Source organism: Cynara cardunculus (genome assembly GCF_001531365.2).
Source record: "Cynara cardunculus var. scolymus isolate 2C chromosome LG 3, CcrdV1, whole genome shotgun sequence".
Lineage (NCBI taxonomy): Eukaryota > Viridiplantae > Streptophyta > Magnoliopsida > Asterales > Asteraceae > Cynara > Cynara cardunculus.
The window spans coordinates 6,377,266-6,390,343 of record NC_037530.1 but is presented as its reverse complement, the minus strand read 5'-3'; the positions used below and the strand labels follow the sequence as shown (position 1 = coordinate 6,390,343).

Sequence of the window (13,078 nt, the reverse complement as noted above, 5' to 3'; positions counted from 1 at the left end):
AGGGGGGGGGGGGGATTTACTTTGCAAACCTCCTATTTCATGCAAACGATAGAAACCACCATCAACCAATAGAATAATTTCATGTTTTTCTCTTTATTTTTAATAAATAAGGGTATGAATGTCAGTTTACTTTATAATAGATAATTTTGGTAAGGTTATAATTGTTTTTAAATATGGAAGATTAAATAGAGTAACTATTTTTAATTATATAACTATTACCATTAATATTTTATATTCTTTTATTAAATTAAAAATACTACATCAATTACAAAGTCTATTTGTAATAATTTATTTCTTATTATTTCATTGTCATGATAAAAAAAAGAATCGGCATTTTTTTTTTTCAATTCACAAGTAGTTACTGATTTATTAATAATATAGTTGTGAGAATTTCCAGATTTTGAGTATATTGTTTTGTTTTCATTCGTAAAACAAATGTCATTAATGAAACCATGTTATACAGTTTTCAAAAAGGTTCAAAAATGAAACTAATTTCATTTTGGTTAGGAACCATGAAACTATTTTCATTAATGAAATAATAGTATTCTGGTCTTGAAATGTTTCATTGACTAAACCATATTTGTATTCATTAATAAAACCAATTTCATCTTGGCTATAACCCATGAAACCGATTCCATTTTGGTTAGAAAACATGAAACAAATTTAAAAATGAATGAAATATTAGTATTCAGTTCTTGAAATGTTTCATTGGCTGAACAATATTTAGTTTCATATGTAAAACCGAGTTCATCTTGGTTAGAAACCATGAAACCAATTCCATTTTGGTTAGAAACATTTCAACAAATTTTACTGTTGAAACAATGTCATTCAATTTTTGGAATTGTGGAGTCCATGAAACCAATTTCAATGATGAAACGAATTTCATTAACGAGAACATGTTATTCAAATTTTTGGAAAATGTTTCATTGACTGAACCAAATGTGGCTCAAATTTTATTATGCAGACGAACAATGAAACCAATTTTACTAATGAAAAAAATGAGATACAGTTTCAAAAATGTTTTTATTGATGAAACCAATTTCACTAACGAAAAATGAGATACAGTTTTCAAAATGTTTTTATCGATAAAACCAATTTCCAAAAATGAGACGAACAATGGTTTGCCAATTTTGCCCTTTCTTGATTAAATATTAAACCTTTTATTTTTTTACTTTCCTAATATAACACATTTTAATTATGATCATTGATCAAGAAAATTGATGGATGAGATTGGTTTGTAGGATTTGCACAAATGGTGGTGGTTTGCATTTGATCGCTCATCTCTCTCTCTCTCTCTCTCTCTCTCTATATATATATATATATATATATATAGGGTATATTTCTTTTACAACCTTGTGTATTTATACAACCTTTGTAACCCAATTAATTGAGATATTTATAGAAATGATTGGAGTTCATTTATTATGATTTGAATATTTATAAAATATGAATAGAGTTTATTAATTATGATTAATACTTTATATTAGGAAACAATTAATTGATTAAAAATTGAATGGTTGAGATGAAGGTTGTATAGGGTGTAGGAATGGCAAATGGTATAGAATAACATCCCTCTCTCTCTCTCTTTCTCTCTCTCTCTCTCTCTCTCTCTATATATATATATATATATATATAGGCCTAATCAAATGAGAACTAATTAGTTTGTAGTAACCGTGAAGTTCAATACCAACCACAAATCAATAGATAAATTAGGAAATCTGTAATTTTGGTAATTTTGAATTAAAATTTCAATGGAAGGACATTGTAGGTATTTTAAAACTCTCATATCTCCTCTCTCCGTCCCCTGTCATCCGGCCACCGTCCTTCGGTGATACCATAGTGGTATCACAATGCATCTTATATGTGTTTGGGTATCACACTGAGGTCGTTTGTGTGGTTGATCAGAGATGTAACACACTGGTATCACAATGCATCTTATATGTGCTTAGGTATCATACTGTGTCTTTTATTTAACAGAGTCAATATTTTTAGGTATCACAATGGTATCATCGGAGGACGAGGGACGGAGAGAGAAGAAAGAATAGAGAAGAGAAAATATCTAAAATGTCCTTGCATTAAAATTTTAATTCAAAATTACCAAATTTATAAATTTCCTAATTTATCTATTCATTTTGTGGTTGAGATTGGATCTCACGGTTACCACAAACTAATCAATTCTCCCTTGAATGAGCCCCTGTATATAGGCCTAATCAAATGAGAACTAGATAGTTTGTGGTAACTGTGAGGTCCAATATGAGCCAATTATTTTAGATAATTAATGTTATTTATTAAAAATAAAACAAAAGGTAAATTAGTAAATTGTGTTGATGAACACACACAAACACACAAGAACCAAATCCGGTGGCCTTCTCCGGCACCCACCTAATTTCAGAACGGTGATCTCTTGTATATTCTTCATGGATTCAAGCTACGATTTTGATCTATTATATGTCACTCCCTAATCTGATCTTAAAGTTTCAAGCTCTGAGCTTCAAAGTTTATTCAACGAGGTTTGCAAAGACAAATGTTTGTTTTAACGACTGTTGTGCGCAGTTGTGAGAAAACATGCACAACTCACTCAATTTTCATCCAAAATGTATGAATCCGAGATTGATGAAAAGCTAAGAGTGTGATGAAAAGCTAAGAGTGTGGAGTTCAATGTTTATGTTTTGTGTTTTCTCTCAATGAATCTACTTGATAGTCAAAAACAGTGATGAAGTTGACACATGAAAGCTGGGCATAAAGTTTAAAATGCCTCAGTTTTTCAACGACATATTGTATTTTGGGCTTGGTCTTTGGCTTTATCCTTATAATGGACACCTATATATATGGTGCCTTGGATCCTAGAATCAATTGAGAGATTTTAATCAGCTCATTCCTCTATGTGCTAATTATGTAAAAATCTAATATGAGGATGACTAATGTGATTTCTCCACTCCATGTATACCTCTAATTTGTTTTCAATCTGCACTTGAAACTCAACTTTTTTGTCTTGCATACTTTCTTCTGTTTGTTATCATTCAAATGTATCTTTCCCTCCCACACCTTGTCAGACAGACTCACATATGCATATTATGTTCTTGAGGAATCATATTCCATATCATTAAAAGTCAAGTTTATTAGCATATATGAATTGCATCATATATTTTGATAAATTATACAAAAAATAATTAATCTTGAAAATGTAAAAGATTAGATGTAAAATGAGTTTAAATAACACCTAGAGAGGTTGATTTAGAACGATCAAGACTTACTTGTATAACTTGGATGGGATATGTTCTTGATCCACTCGAATCCAAGGCTTGTTCAAGCTTTTTCTTCTTTGATCTTTCCATTGGCAGAAACTCGGTCTATTGACAAAAGTCCAAATTTTCCAGCTATAATTTTCGAGACTCGAGCTCCATTAGTTCTGCTTGGATCGTTCTCTCTTGATCTTGCAACATTTGAATATAATCAATTGCGTCTTTGATTATCGAAGCCTTATCCATCTTTAAAAAGTGTAGAGACCAAGTAGAGACAAATCCAAATCCAAACCAAAATCAATATCTTAAATAAGTATAGCAATATTAAATCCAAATTTTAAAAGTTACTAACATTACATTTTTCATAAGTAATCTATAAATTACAAGTGTTATTTACGATAACATGGACGAATTGCAAACAAGATGCATTATATGGAACAAATCATACCTTACTAATATTAGGGACCACTGCCTTAAGTGCAAAGAGCCTATCATTCAACTTCTTCCTTCTATTCCTCTCGGAGACGATATTTTTGGAGGTTGCCGATGACTAAGGTCCGTTAGGCGAGCTTGAGTAGTAGCCCGAAAACGTTTCTTCTAATATCCCCCAACTATATGATCGAATGGAATGACGTAAAACTTGGTTACGGATCAGAAGATTGAAAACCAGTGATCGAAAATAGAGAGAGATATATACCTGTTTGAAGGAAGGATCCCAGTAGACTTCCATGGAAGCATTTCAAAAGCAAATGGTGAATTTTACGGAGAAAGAGGGTGTGCTGTTCTTTTTTAAAATTAAAAGATTTTTTATTGGACTTTTAATTAGTGATGGATCTAATGTTGGGACTCTTTAAAACTAAATTAAGAAAAATATCTATTAATTTTAAAATAAATAAATATAAATATAATGTTATTCATATTATTTTAAACTTTAACAGGACACTAAAAAGTGTCCTATTAGCTTTTAAACACTAATACAACAATCAAAAGTGTCCTATTAGCTTTTAAACACTAATACAACAATCAAAAATGTCCTATTAACTTTTGAAAATAACACGACACTTTAAAATGTCCTATTAGTTTCTAAAATTATGACACATCAGAATGTCTTATTAGTCTTTTAAAATAATAAGACACTTAAAAAGTGTCCTATTAGACTCTAAAATAAATTGACATTGAAAAGTGTCGTATTAGACTTGGATGATAGGACACTAAGAAAGCTTAATAAGACAACAAAATTAAGAGTCCTACTAAACTAAATCAAATAGGACTCATAAAATAATGTGTCTTGTTATCCCTTTTAAAGGACGGGTCTTGAAAAGTGTCCCAAAATAGTGTCATATAAACCCTTTTTTGTTGTAGTGATTAAGGCTTTTTTTTTCCACCCCATATCCAAGTTTGAATCCTGTTAGTGTCATTCAAATGTTGTCACCATTTGAAAAAAAAATATGTATATTTGTTTCTTATAGTACCGTTAGAAATTTTTTTCCCTATATCTTTTTCTTATAGTAAAACGGTGCCACTGTTTGAAAAAAATTCTAGGTCCGTCCCAACATGGTTGAGCATTTGAATTTATGTTGGATAGAGACCCAAATCTGCTTTGAGGTGTCATCATTTAGAATTGTCCTTCGATCTCCTCTATCACCTTCAGTTCTGCCTCAGTTGGTTCTCTACCGGTAGCGACAACCCCATCCTCCGTCAACGTCCAATACACCTTCGCATGATGGACGTTATCCATAACGATCGAATTTGGGAATTGCTAATGGCACAAACTTGCAATTGCAGATACTACTACTCACTTTTTTATCAATTAGCCTAATACCAAATGTTAAAACTAGTTGAAGAAAACTGTATTGGAATGCTTACTTATTCAATCACATTAGAATAAATACAAAAAATAAAGTAACATAAGGCAAAAAAATCGAAGATCGTGAAAACTAAGCATAAGTTGAGGGAAAAAGTAATTTACTAAAACCTAACCAACTTATTCTTATATATATTACCATAGGGACGAAAAAATAATGTACTCAAAAATAAATTAAGGGGCCGTTTTACCAAACTTTTAGTCGTGTAAAGGCTTAGCAAGTCACATTACCTAATCGGATGAATATGACAAAAACCAAGAACCTTACGCGGCAAGAGTGAAAGCAAGGACCAAGACTTTTTTTTTGAAGTATATAATATTTATATACGGCAAATAGAACAAATAAACTCACACACCCCCCTCACCTTTGGTAAGGTTTGAACCCTTGACCTCCTAGAAAGCCAAGGACTCACATACCGCTAGGCCAAAGGCCCTTTAGTAAGGACAAGAACTCTTACCGGTAAGTTACAGGGACGACTCTTACCGGTAAGTTACAGGGACGACTCTTACTGCGGTTTAGCGCTTACCGGATAAATTGTCGCATACACTATTGTCTTTGTGAACTAAAACTTTACGCAATAAGTGATAGTGTTGAATTTTACAAGTAAGCGTGAGAAAAACGGCCCCCAAGTTAGTTCCAACTTTTTTGCAGATCTCTAATTTTCTCTACGATGTTTGCTTTGTAGTTATTGAATCCGACTAACTTGAGCAAGAACGATCGAACTCTACTTTGTAGTTCATTAGCTGATGATCATTGTCTGCATGTATTATGCACGCAAGAGGAAACACCATGTTCAGAGGTATTGCCAAATAATTTATGTCTTGCAGGATGTTGATTTTCATTAAGTTCTCTATCATATAATTAAATTGCTATTCTCCTATTTACTTTTCTTTTCTTCATTCAAACAGCAAATTTTCCAAGAAATTATAAATGTTGTAAAGAAGTGGTTAGAGTTAGTAAAAACTCATAAGATGTTTCCAAACAATCTCACCATGCTTTACCATGTTCTGGATTTGCTATCACTTAAGGTTTGTTTTCTTGTTGGCATTTGGTTAAGGAATCTGCTTGTTATTCTATAATTTTGTGTATAATATTTTGTTATTACAGGGCTACATGAGTTACCATCAATGCATCTTTTCCATCACGATTCAATATTTTTTGCTGAACAATATTTCTCGGGAAAAAATGCTTGAAGTTGCTTTGGAACTCGAGAAGTCTCGGTCATTCCCTATGTGCTTCACCGATTTGTGAACCTGTGATTGGTGAGTTCACTAAGCTTATGAAGAAATTATCAAAGCAAGCTGATCTGCCATTAGAAGTTGAATTTCATAAGAGTCTATCAGTTATGTCAACCCTTTCCTCCCCGTGTACCCAACCACTTGTGACAACCGACGACATCAAGAAGGCTGCTTCACATCGCATTAAGAGTGTATGATCCTTTGTTATATTTTATATGTTTACATATAAAATTTATCATACATATGCTGACCATAGTTCCACCACTAATATTTTAGGATCCTATATCCGGCAAATCAAGGCTTTCGGTTGCACGTGTGTATTATGACTTGGGTGAAAAATTGATTGAAAGGGGATCTATCGTTCAGACACTTAATGTGTACATTTTTCAAGTTAACTTGTAGTTGACATAATAAATATACTTGATACTCGTTTCAAAGAAGTTGGCCAACTGGTTTCATTTAAAATAGCTAACTACAAAGTCTTAATCAATTCTCTTTAGGATCTTATTTTTGCAAAGAAAGCCGAAGGTTTGCGTGCCAAGCTTTTTTCAGAATATTTTGGATACACAACAAAGCTACAAGAAGCAATCTACGTTCTTGGTGGACATTCCAACCAGACACACAATGTTGTCATTGATAATATCCACATCCATAGTTCAATGGTTAGTGTCGCTTGGCCATATGATAGGGATTCAAGTGACGTTGAGGACTACATTCGGACTCCATGAAATGTACTTCGATGTTATCTGAAAAGCAAGTTTATGTGAGTTTTTCAATATTTTAGGGCTCGTTTCCACAACCCTTAACGGGTAAGCGCTTAACGGTAAGATTCAACACTTTCACTAAAACTTATAGGGTAAGATTTTAATCTACTAAAAACGACATTGTATGCAACATTTTTATCAGGTGGCCAGTAAGATTCAACACATTCTCGCTTAACTTACCGGGTAAAATTTTAATCTATTAAAAACGACATCATATGCAACATGTTTATCTGGTAAGCGCTACAGGGTAAGAGTCATCACTCTCACTTGCCGGGTATGATTTTCGGTCTTTGTCATTGCTCTTATCGGGAAGATTCTAAATCCTTTTCATGTTCATTTATAATGTAAGCACATAAGCGGCTCTTAGTTTTACGTCGGGTTCAAACTTCTTTTATTTTATTTAGATTCTTGCTATATCTTTGTATAATGTAAATTATGTAGGAACTCTTCAAGAAATCATTGGAAATAGATATGAAGCTACTGATACTTTAGAATGGGGGAAGCGAATCGCTATTCTCAAATGCTTGCCAATCTTCATGGTTAATTTTACTTTTGTTCTAGGTATGCACTTGTTTACTTTTATTCTCGTCATGTTTGTGCTTTGGTTGATGACTGTAAAGTCAATAGGTATGTGATTGAATTTATGCTTGTCATTTTCAATAAAAATCTTCCAGAAGCATCAAATGTGGGATTTAGTTAATGGTGAACTACAACGTGCTGTCGAAACGTTGTCCACCAATGGCGCTATGGTTTCTTGTATATAGTGTAAGCTGATTTTGGAAGCTAAACTCTACCAGCAACGTGGCAACTTCTTCCGACGCTGTTCCATCACCACTAGTGGTTTTGAGCGATTACCCGAGGCCCTAGACTTTTATAGGCTTGGTAAAGGCAAGATGGAGGCCAACATATGGAGTAATTGCATTAGCACCGCAAAGGAAGAGAACGCAAGCAACACAACTTTATGTGATGCTCTTTTTGCTTCTGAGAAAATTGTTAGGAGGTCATTCGAATGTCTAGGGAAGAGAGTAAAGGAAGTTTCATGTGATGAAGTGAAGTGTTGGCACTGTTTTCCTTCTGAAGTTAAGAAATCTTCACTGCAAAGCATTATAAATATGGATTGGGAGTGTATCCACAGGCGCCTTTGCTTAAACTACTCAATGGGATTGATATGATAAAAAAAAATATCTTGAAAACCCTGTTGTTTGGCATTTTAAAATTGCGCAATGTATTTGTCCATATTTAAAATGCCAAACAGAGTTTTCAAGACATTTTTATCATACCTATCCCATTGAGTAATCTAAGCAAAAGGCACATGTGGGTACAATCCCATTCCATATCTATAACGCTTTGCAACGAAGGTTTCTTAACTTCACAAAGAAGACAATGCCAACCCTTTACCTCATCACAGAAAACTTCCTTTACCCCCCCCTTCCCTTGACATTCAGATGACCTCCCAACAATGTTCTCAAAAGCAGAAAGAGCATCACATAAAATTATGTTGCTTGCACTCTCTTCCTTTATAGTGCTAACACAATTACTCCATATGTTATCCTCCAGCTTGCCTTTACCAAGCCTATAAAAGTCTAGGGCCTCGGGTAATCGCTCAAAACCACTAGTGGTGATGGAACGGCGTCGGAACAAGACGCCACGTTGCTGGTAGAGTGTAGCTTCCAAAATCATCTTCCACTTCATACAAGAAACCATAGCACCACTAGCAGACAACATTTTGTCGGCAAGTTGTAGTTCATGAGCAGCTGATCCATGTTTGATGTTTCTAGAAGAGTTTCAATGAAAATGACTAACATAAATTCAATCAGATACCTATTGACTTTACAGTCGTCAACCAAAGCACAAACATGACAAGAGCAAAAGTAAACAAGTGCATACTTAGAACAACTTAACCACGAAGATTGGCAAGCATTGAAGAATAGCGATTTGTTTCCCCCATTCTATAGTATCAGTACTTTCACATCTATTTCCAATAATTTGTTGAAGAGTTCCTACCTAATTTACATATACAAAGATATAGCAAGAATCTAAATAAATTAAAAAAAAGTTCAAACCGGACGTAAAATGTAAAATTAAGGGACGCATATGGGCTTACCTTATAAATGAACATGAAACGAATTGAGAATCTTCCCCGATAAGAGCATGGCAAGGACCGAAAATCGTACTCGGTAAGTGAGAGTGATGACTCTTACCCCGTAAAGCTTACAGGATAAAATGTTGCATATGATGTCGTTTTTAAAAGATTAAAATCTTACCTGATAAGTTAAGCGAAAGTGTGTTGAATCTTACTAGTCACCTAATAAAAATGTACATACAATGTCGTTTTTAATAGATTAAACTCTTACCTTGTAAGTTCTAGTGAAAGTGTTGAATCTTACCATTAAGCGCTTACCGGGTAAGAGTTGCGTAAACGAACCCTAAATATTGAAAAACTGACCTCAAGCTTGCTTTTCAGATAACGTCGAAGTACATTCCATGGAATTAGAATGTAGTCCTCAATGTCACTTAAATCCCTATCATATGGTCAAGCGGCACTAGCCACTGAGCTATGGATGTGAATATTATCAATGACAACATTGTATATCTGACTAGAATGTCCACCAAGAACATAGATTGCTTCTTGTCGCTTTGTTGTGTATACAAAACATTCTGAAAAAAGCTTGGCACGCAAACTTGCGGCTTTCTTTGCATTAGTAAGAGCCTAAAGAGAATAAATTAAGACTTTGCAGTTAGATATTTTAAATGAAACCTGTTGGCAAACTTTTTTGAAATGGTTATCAAGCATATTTATTATGTCTAACTACAAGTGAACTTGAAAAATGTACACATTAAGTACCTCAACCAAAGATCCCCTTTCAGTCAATTTTTCACCCAAATCGTAATACACACGTGCAACCAAAAGCCTTGATTTGCCGAATATAGGAGCCGAAAATATTAGTAGTGGAACTAAGGTCAGCATATGTATGATAAATTCTATATGTAAACATATAAAATATAACAAAGATCATACACTCTTAATGCGATGTAAATCAGCATTCTTGATATCGTCGGTTGTCACAAGTGGTTAGATATACGGGGAGGAAAAGGTTGACATAATTTATAAACTCTCACGAAATTCAACTTCTAATGGCAGGTCAGCTTGCTTTGATAATTTCTACATAAGCTCAGTGGACTCACCAATCACACGTTCACCAATCGGTAAAGCACGTAGGGAATGACCGAGACTTCTAGAGTTCCAAAGAAACTTCAAGCATTTTTCCCTAGGAATATTGTTCATCAAAAAAAATCAAATCATGATGATAAAGATGTGTCGATGGTAATTCATGTAACCCTATAATAACAAAATACTATACACCAAGTATATAATAACAAGCAGATTCTATAACCAAATGCCAACAAGAAAACAAACCTTGAGTGATAGAAAATTCAGAACGTGGTAAAACATGGTGAGACTATTTGGAGACAGCTTATGAGTTTTTACTAACCCCACAATATCTTGAAAATTTTGCTGTTTGAACCAAGAAAAGTAAATAGAAGAATAGCAACTTAATTACATGATAGAGAACTTAATGAATGAAAATCTACATCGTGCAAGGCATAAATTATTTGGCAATACCTTTGAACGTGGTGTTTCCTCCTGCGTGCATAATGCACGCAAACAATGAGCATCAACTAATGAACTACAAAGTAGAGCTCGATCGTCCTTGCTCAAGTTAGTCGGATTCAATAACTACAAAGCAAACACCGCAGAGGGTGAAAATTAGAGATCTGCAAAAATGTTGGAACCAACTTAGGGGACATTTTCCACACACTTAACGGGGTAAGCGCTTACCTGTAAAATTCAACACTATCACTTACTCATTGGGTAAGGTTTAGTCCACCAAAACAGTAGTGTATGCAACAATTTACCTGGTAATAGCTAATCGTGGTAAGAGTCGTCGCCATCACTTACTAGTAAAAGTCTCGATACTTGCCTTCGCTCTTACCGCGTAAGGTTCTTGGTTCTTGTCATATTCATCCGTAAGGTAATGTGACTTGCTAACCTCTTACCCAAGTAAAAGTTTAGTAAACGGCCCCTTACAATTACTTGTAAAAAGTTGATGTTTTCTTAATACCTATAGGAAGTTCAGAAGATTCAAGTCCTAGTTTCTTATTCAACAAGAGTTCCGTCAGTTCATGGCAATGTTTTTGGGACCACACCACTATTGACAAAGTAGCACCCATCTTCAAAGCGATTATAGAGGAATCTACCAAGGATGCGGAGGAGGATAATCCAGAGAGCAAGTCGGTGTGGAGGACTAAAAGAAGACAGCTTGATCAATGCCTAGGTGATCTTCTAAGGTGAGAGTTGTGGAATATTATCCGCAATTGTTATAGTTCGTCAATAGGGTCATGTACCGCGAACAAGTAATTCTCTTGGGTTGCTATTAATGCATATACATATATATAAATTATAACTTGTGTTTCTTTCTTTCTGCATGTAATAAAGAGACCCTTGAATCATAATTTCACTATCTACAAACTTTTCTTACGTCTAAATACAATCATAGTTGGATATGACAGTATAAGTTTCTCCTTTCTGCAGTAACGCACAAAAAAAATGGTTTCGCCCTTGGACATACTTGCTTTTGAGGGACAGTCAGAACCTGCAAGCTCTTTGATTCTCTACTAAAGAAACTGAGAAAGGATCTGCAATCCAAGTGTGGAAATGATGTGCATGAAAGCATTCTCAAATTAGTAATTGGAGGTGACTCACAACGAGTAGAATGCCTATCAAAGCTGATTCTGAAAAAAGGATGCTATGTTGGTGGAATAGAATCTTCTAGCAAGCAAGAGGGAGCTGAAACGTAGTATCCAAACTGATTGCAGATGCAATCAGAAAAATTAAAGAGAAAGGTTTTTACAAGGAGAACCTGTTATATCGGTGCTGGACCTTGACATTCAGGTAGTCCTCATACTGTTTGTGCACGTATTTGGGAGCTGGTGCCTGTTCATCTATGGAGCAATACCCACTATATTAATTTGTTTACAGGTTGTGTTGCTTCTTTCTTATAAGAAAATGCCTAAGACAGAGCCTAGTTAGATAACCTTCTAGCAGCTTCGATCTAGAGTGTCATGTTAGGCAGGATTGACATTGTGATACAGCCTTATAAGCTCTATTTTTAGTTTCTTTCTGGCTTGTTTCTAAGGTCTTCTTGTTTTTGGTTCCATCTCTTTGGTAATATGAGCACGTTTTCCTGCTGCAGATGCTACCAAAGGGAAAACATCCCAGGATTAAGATACGAGGTCTATCGCATGCTTTCTGTTGCCGGTATTTTGTACACATATGGCAGATGTCACCATTATCGGCAAAAGGTTGGTACGGAATATGCAGGCTTCCCTATGATTGATCCACTGGATGCATACTATTTGTTGAATCCAGGCGGTGACTGTAAGGATATAGAAGCTTTACTTGGGAATTTGCTTAATGATAAAATTTTGGAGGCAAGTGTTTTTATTTTTTGTCAGGTCACTTTGGAGGAACTTACAGAAAGATACACACAGAGAAATTAGAAGAAAAATACTTGCATAGCCAAATCTATGCAGAAACTAGGGTTACAGAGTTGATAAGATTTACCTTTTCACGAAGACAGGTCTCGACTAACTTTGGCCGAGGCCTCTATAGGCAGAGAGCTTCTTCTCCACTGAGCCGATGATGATGATGATGATGATGATGATGATGATGATGATGATATCAATAGAGGCTGAATCAAGAGCTTCCGCTGCTGCTAAAAACTCGAATAAGTCAAACAAACACTACCGACTACACTGAATTAAAGCTTTGCAGTTGGATTTACTTGGATTCAAAATCTTACCCGGAATTAGAATCGCCATTGCAGTTGTAGGGGAAGCAAGATGCGACACAGGAAGAGTGGTGGACGAAGGCTAAACATTAAAAGTAGAAAACCAATGATAACTGT

The 13,078-nt window shown here is 34.7% G+C and overlaps 1 long non-coding RNA gene across 1 annotated transcript; it reads right to left on the bottom strand.

Annotated features, from left to right (window-relative positions):
* Positions 1 to 3,087: 3,087 nt before the first annotated feature.
* LOC112508645 lies at positions 3,088 to 5,382 on the bottom strand. Its single transcript, XR_003068791.1, has 3 exons — positions 3,940 to 5,382; positions 3,691 to 3,853; positions 3,088 to 3,488 (listed from the first exon to the last, which is right to left on the bottom strand). It is a non-coding gene; the product is annotated as an uncharacterized LOC112508645 (long non-coding RNA).
* Between the last annotated feature and the right edge of the window lie 7,696 nt (positions 5,383 to 13,078).